The 5,999-nt window shown below is 40.4% G+C and overlaps 1 pseudogene; it reads left to right on the forward strand.

Moving 5' to 3' along the window:
• Window positions 1-1,937: 1,937 nt before the first annotated feature.
• On the forward strand, window positions 1,938-2,209 carry LOC136121483 (Golgi phosphoprotein 3-like; annotated as a pseudogene).
• The last annotated feature ends 3,790 nt before the right edge of the window (window positions 2,210-5,999 follow it).

A 5,999-nucleotide genomic window follows, 5' to 3' on the forward strand; every position in this document is an offset into this window, starting at 1 on the left:
GGAAGCTGTAAGTGTGCATGGTGGGCGGTGGTAAAGTGGGGGCTTCTTTGTAATTCTTTGGGGAAATCTTCATATCAGTGTTTTTCATCCTTTTCTCTTGGGCTGGTGGTATTTTCCAGAAAAGACTCTTCCAGTGTCTTGGCTGGAGGGTATAATCCTAGCTTCCAGTATTCCGGGAGTCAAAAGGAGAGAAAAGGCTGAAATGTCCCAAATTCTAGGACATAAACTCTTACTTAATCCCCCTGTTTTCAGTGGGAGATCCCTGCCTCCTTCAGCTGTGCCTGGTGTCCCTGAGTCCAGAGACCCTCTGTTTTATTATCTTCTACTGCACAGAGTAGAGAAGGAGATCTGGAGATGCTTTTTAAATAGACTTTCAGTCTTTCTATTCTTAGCCCTACCATTATCTTCTCCCCCCGCCCCCCACCATTCCCACAGCTATCTGGTGCCAATTTCTGAGCCTCTGGGCTTCTGCCATGTAAAGTAGGGTTCCTCCCTTCTCTGCCCACTGCCAGTTTTGGATTAGCATTCTTGCATCCACTAATCCACCTACCACTTTTTCACCTACTTTGCAGTATCCGAAACTTTACTGCTCCTGTGTTCTTTCCTGTTACTATTATGGGTTTGTGCTTCTATAGAAATCCTTTTACTCTTATTTTCATAGCATTTTCATCACGAAGAGAATATTTATTCAACCAGCCATCTTTATTGAGAATCTCAATTTAATTCTTTAATGAAAAGTACAACTTCCAGTTCCAAATAATTTATGTAAATACCGCACTCTCAAGGAAGTACTGGATAACCCACCACTCTTTAAATGTGAGCTGCGCATAGCGACTTCCATCCAAGAATACAGAACAGAAAGGGGTGAGGGAGGAACAGCTTTATACTGGAGATACCTGACAAACCCTCCCACAGCCTGGTGATCAAGGTCAACACCAACAGTGATAACTCATGCTGATAGTATGCACCCTTCGTGGTCTCACTCCCCCAAACCTGTAACCTCAGTCTCATCGTGAGAAAAGCGTCAGATAAATCCCAACAAAGGGACAATCTACAAAGTACACGACCACTACTTCTCAAAACTGTCAAGGTCACCAAAAGCAAGGGAAGATCGGAGAACTGTCACCACCAGGAGGAGCCTAAGAAAATATGACAAATAAAGGTAATATAATAACCTGGGTGGCATCCTGGAACAAAAAAAGAACATCGGGCAAAAACCAAGGAAATGTGAAGAGTGTATGGACTTTAGTTAATATTAATGTATCGATGTTCATTAATTGTGACAAATGTGCTGCATTAATGGGGAAATAGCAGCGGGGCATGTGGAAACGCTTTACTATCTTTGCAACTTTTCTATAAATCTAAAATTATTCCTTTTAAAAATTTATTTAAAAAATAAAAATAAATGAACCTCTAATTTATACTTTGGCTATTTACTGACAACTTTATGTTGATAGAAATGTACCAGGAATTATCATTTTACAATTTGACTCATATCTACCTCACACCAAAACCATTAGCAATCTGTTCTAATTCGTGTATTTGAATACTTTATTCATTCTCTTTTCCAAATACTTATTGAGCAATACTATGTTCCAGGAAATATACCTGGTGCCGGGCTATAGAGATCAATAAAATATGATTCTTGTCCCACAAGAAGTTTACGTTCTGGGAACACAGACCGTCCTAGAACACTTGTATTCCACTTCTCCAGAAGCAAACCAGCTACAATGAACACATTTTGCTATTCCTGTTAAGAGTACAAAGAAAATAATAGCTGAAATTCTTCTCTAGCTTTTAAGTGCTTTTGTTTAGGTGAGACATGGAATTCATTAAAACTGCATTATCAATTAAGAAACGTGCAGGAATGATTAGCTTAAAACCTGGTAGACAGGAGCGTATTGACAACCAAGAAACAGAACTTCCTTCTTTTTGACATGACGACACATCCCCTCACCAACAACAGCATTAAGCAGCGCCTCATTAAGAAGGTGCAGGAACCGCATGGACAAGCGCCTCCTGGCCCTCATCTACCTGGCCCACGCCTCAGATTGTCCTGGAGAACGCGTTCGCGCCCCTCCTGGACGAGCAGTACGATTTAGCCACCAAGCGGGTGCGGCAGCTCCTGGACTTAGACCCTGAGGTGGAGTGTCTGAAGGCCAGCACCAACGAGGTGCTGTGGGCAGTGGTGGCCGCCTTCACCAAGTGACGCTGCGCAGAACCGAGCGTCCTCCTTTCTCTCGCAGGATCATTTTTCTTCCAGGGACTCCTGGTTTTCTGTAGTTTGTACTTCCCACACTATAACTGGTTTTCGTTTTATGAAATGGTGAGTGGCTTTTCCTGTTGTGGGTGTGTACCTGCAGGAAGCTGCTGGTATGAGAGACCTTTCTAAACCTTTTATAAGTTTAGAAAAAAAAGTTTTACTGCCTATTGACATTTCATTCCTTCTAGACTTCAAGAGAGTCGCCGTTCTCACTGTAATAGGCTTTGGATTTTTGTTATGTTTACTTTCAAACTACCTCCAGTTTCTTTCTTTCCTTTTTTGGCCGATTTTTGTTTTTTATTGAAGCATAGTTTGATTTACAATGTTGTATGAGGTTCAGGTATACAGTATAGTGATTCAGTTATACATATATATATATATTCTTTTTCAGATTCTTTTCCCTTATAGGTTATTACAAAATATTGAGTATAGTTCCCTGTGCTATATAGTAGGTCCTTGTTCATTTCCTATTTTATATATAAAAGTGTGTATATGTTAATACCAACCTCCTAATTTATCCCCCTCCCCTTTCCCCTTTGGTAACCATAAGTTTGTTTTCTATGTCTGTGGGTCTATTTCTGTTTTGTAAATAACTTCACTTGTATCATTTTTTTTAGATTCCACATATAAGCAATATAATATTTGTCTTTGTCTGGCTTACTTAGTATGATAATTTCTAGGTCCATCCATGTTGCTGCAAATGACATAATTTCATTCTTTTTTATGGCTGAGTAGTATTCCATTGTATATTTGTGCCACATCTTCTTTATCCATTTGTCTGTCAATGGACATTTAGGTTGCTTCCATGTCTTGGCTATTATACATAGTGCTGCTATGAATATTGAGGTGCATGTATCTTTTCTTGAAACTACCTCCAGCTTCTTTTTCTTTAATTTTATTTATTTTATTTTTATGGCTGCATCGGGTCTTATCTGTGGCACACGGGATCTTCGTTGTGGTGCACGGGCTTCTCTCTAGTTACGACATGAGGGTTTTCTCTTCTCTAGTTGAGGTGCGTGAGCTCAGTAGTTGTGGCGTGCCGGATTCGTTTCCCCACAGCATGTGGGATCTCAGTGCCCTGACTAGGGCTTGAACCCCTGTCCCCTGCATTGGAAGGCGGATTCTTTACCACTGGACCACCAGGGAAGCCCCTCCCTCCAGCTTCAAAAGCACATCATTAGCATTTCTTGAGTTTAAGTTTTTCCACAAGTACAAATTCTTCTATATTCTTAACTCACCAAAAGTAAAAAGCTGTACCTATCAAGGTATTTTTCAGTAAAGCTCAATCTAGATGCATACCTTAACAATTTTTTGCTGGCATTATGCTAAGTGACATGAGTCAGACAAAGAAAGACAAATACTGTATGATATCACTTATGTGTGGAATCTTAAAAAGCCAAACTCATAGAAACAGTGAATAGAACAGAGGTTATCAGGGGCTAGGGGTTAGGGGTGGGGGAAATGGGGAGGTGTTAGTCAAAGAGTACAAACTTCTAGTTATAAGATGAGTAAGTTCTGGAGATCTAATGTACAGCTTGGTGATTATAGTTAATAATACTGTATTATATACTTGAAAGTTGCTAAGGGAGGAGATCTTAAATGTTCTCACCACGATAAAGAAATGGTAATTATGTGATGGAGGTATTAGCTAAGGCTATGGTGGTCATCACTTTGCAGTACATAAGCATATCAAATCAATAGGTTGCATACCTTAAACTTACATAATGTTATATGTCAATCATATCTCAATAAAGTGGGAAAAATTTTGCTTTCCATAATCTTATATTTGTATATTTTCACTACTAAATCATAAAAGTAAATTGCTCCATAAAGCTAATTGGGTTGTATACATCCATAGATGCTGTATATCTTGTGGACTTCACATGAATTTCTCCTCAAATTGCTGTCACAATACACAGCTGTTACCATAGCTTTATAATAAATCCCGATATCTGTGAGGACCTGTCCTTCCTCAGAATTGTGTTAGCGATTCTGAGCCCTTTGCTCTTCCATATGAATTTTAGGAACATCTTATCAAGTTTCTTGAAATATCCTGTTGGGATTTTGATTGGTATGACATTGGCTGTACAGATTTATTTGAAAGAACTGACATATTTATGATATTGAGTCTTTCTATTTAGGACCATAGCATAACTTTCCGTGGTAAATTAAATACGGCCACAAATTATTTGCAGCTCCTTCTATTAAGAGGTGGAGTCTGTTCCGCCACCTCTTGAATCTGGGCTGGCTTTGTTCTCTGATTTATCCAGTGGAATGTGGAGGAAGTGACATCTTGCCAGTTTCACAGCTTGGGACACATAGTGATATGGTGTCTCCCTTCATTCTCTTGGAATGCTGCCTTGAGACCACCATACCATAATGAAGCCCAGGACAAAAGGGCATATGGAAAGAGAGACCCAGCTGTCCCAGCTAAGTTCAGCACCCTGCCAGATGACCTGCCAGCTGAATGCAGCTGTGTGTATGAGCCCAAGTGAAAGCAGCAGGGAACTGCTCAGCCAACCCAGAGAACTACATAAAGTGGTGTTGATTTAAGCTGTTAAGTTTTGGGGTGTTTTATTCCACAACAAAGACTAGTTGAAAGAGAAACTAGTACCTATAAATGAGGTGCTGGGCTTCCCTGGTGGCGCAGTGGTTAAGAGTCCGCCTGCCGATGCAGGGGACACGGGTTCGTGCCCCGGTCCGGGAAGATCCCACATGACGCGGAGCAGCTAGGCCCATGAGCCATGGCCACTGAGCCTGCGCGTCCGGAGCCTGTACTCCGCAACGGGAGAGGCCACAACAGTGAGAGGCCCGTGTACCAGAAAAAAAATAATTTTAAAATAAATAAAATAAAAATTAGGTGCTGCTATAATAAAAACTGAATGCATGTGTCATGGCCTTGAGACTGGGTAGTAGATAGAAGCTGGAAGGGTAGCAAGGAGACTATTAGTAGAAGCTGGAAAATTAGTGAAGAAACTACTATTGAAGTCTGGAAGGATGGTAAACCATGTCCTGTGCTAGTGAAAAAGTTGGCAAAACTGTTACCACATGAAGCAGAAGAACTACTTGGCCAACCCATAGAATCATGAGAAATATTGAATTGTTTCATTAAGACAATAAGTTTTGGGGTGGTTTATACAATAAATAGTTGAAAGACTAATGAGCTTGTGGATCTGATTGTTATGGACTGAATTGTGTCCCCTCAAAAATGTATATATTTAAGAATGGGATACAGAAAAGACACCTATACTTGTAAACACGTTTGTCAACTTTGCTGTAGAGTGATCGGGTGGGAGCAATAGGCATCATCTCAGCGAACCCACAAAAGCCAAAATGTGGAGATCTTTTCTCTAACACCGTTCAATTTCTCCAGGGAGAAACCTCTAATTTCTTGACTACATGGTAGATATCTTGCTGCAGGCATTCTCAGAGAGAATGAGTTGGGGTGGGGTTAAGAGGAATAATAACCATTTTCCTTCTTGATCACCCTACACAAAGAAGGCAAAATGACAAACCCTGATAACAGACCCAGATTTCCCAATTATCATTTCAGTGCCTCATTTGAAAATATAAGCATAACAAGAATCACCAGACATCTGTTTTTCCATCAGTTCTGTTTTCAGCCCTACATCTCATTTTTGTGTCCACCAATGTACATCCAGTTTTTGATCCCAGAATTCTCTAGGGTTCTATGAGTTAAATCTTCCTTCTTGTCCCAATTTTCCTTTGGGAGCCC

This window comes from Phocoena phocoena, chromosome 3 (assembly GCF_963924675.1).
Source record: "Phocoena phocoena chromosome 3, mPhoPho1.1, whole genome shotgun sequence".
In the NCBI taxonomy this organism is placed as follows: domain Eukaryota; kingdom Metazoa; phylum Chordata; class Mammalia; order Artiodactyla; family Phocoenidae; genus Phocoena; species Phocoena phocoena.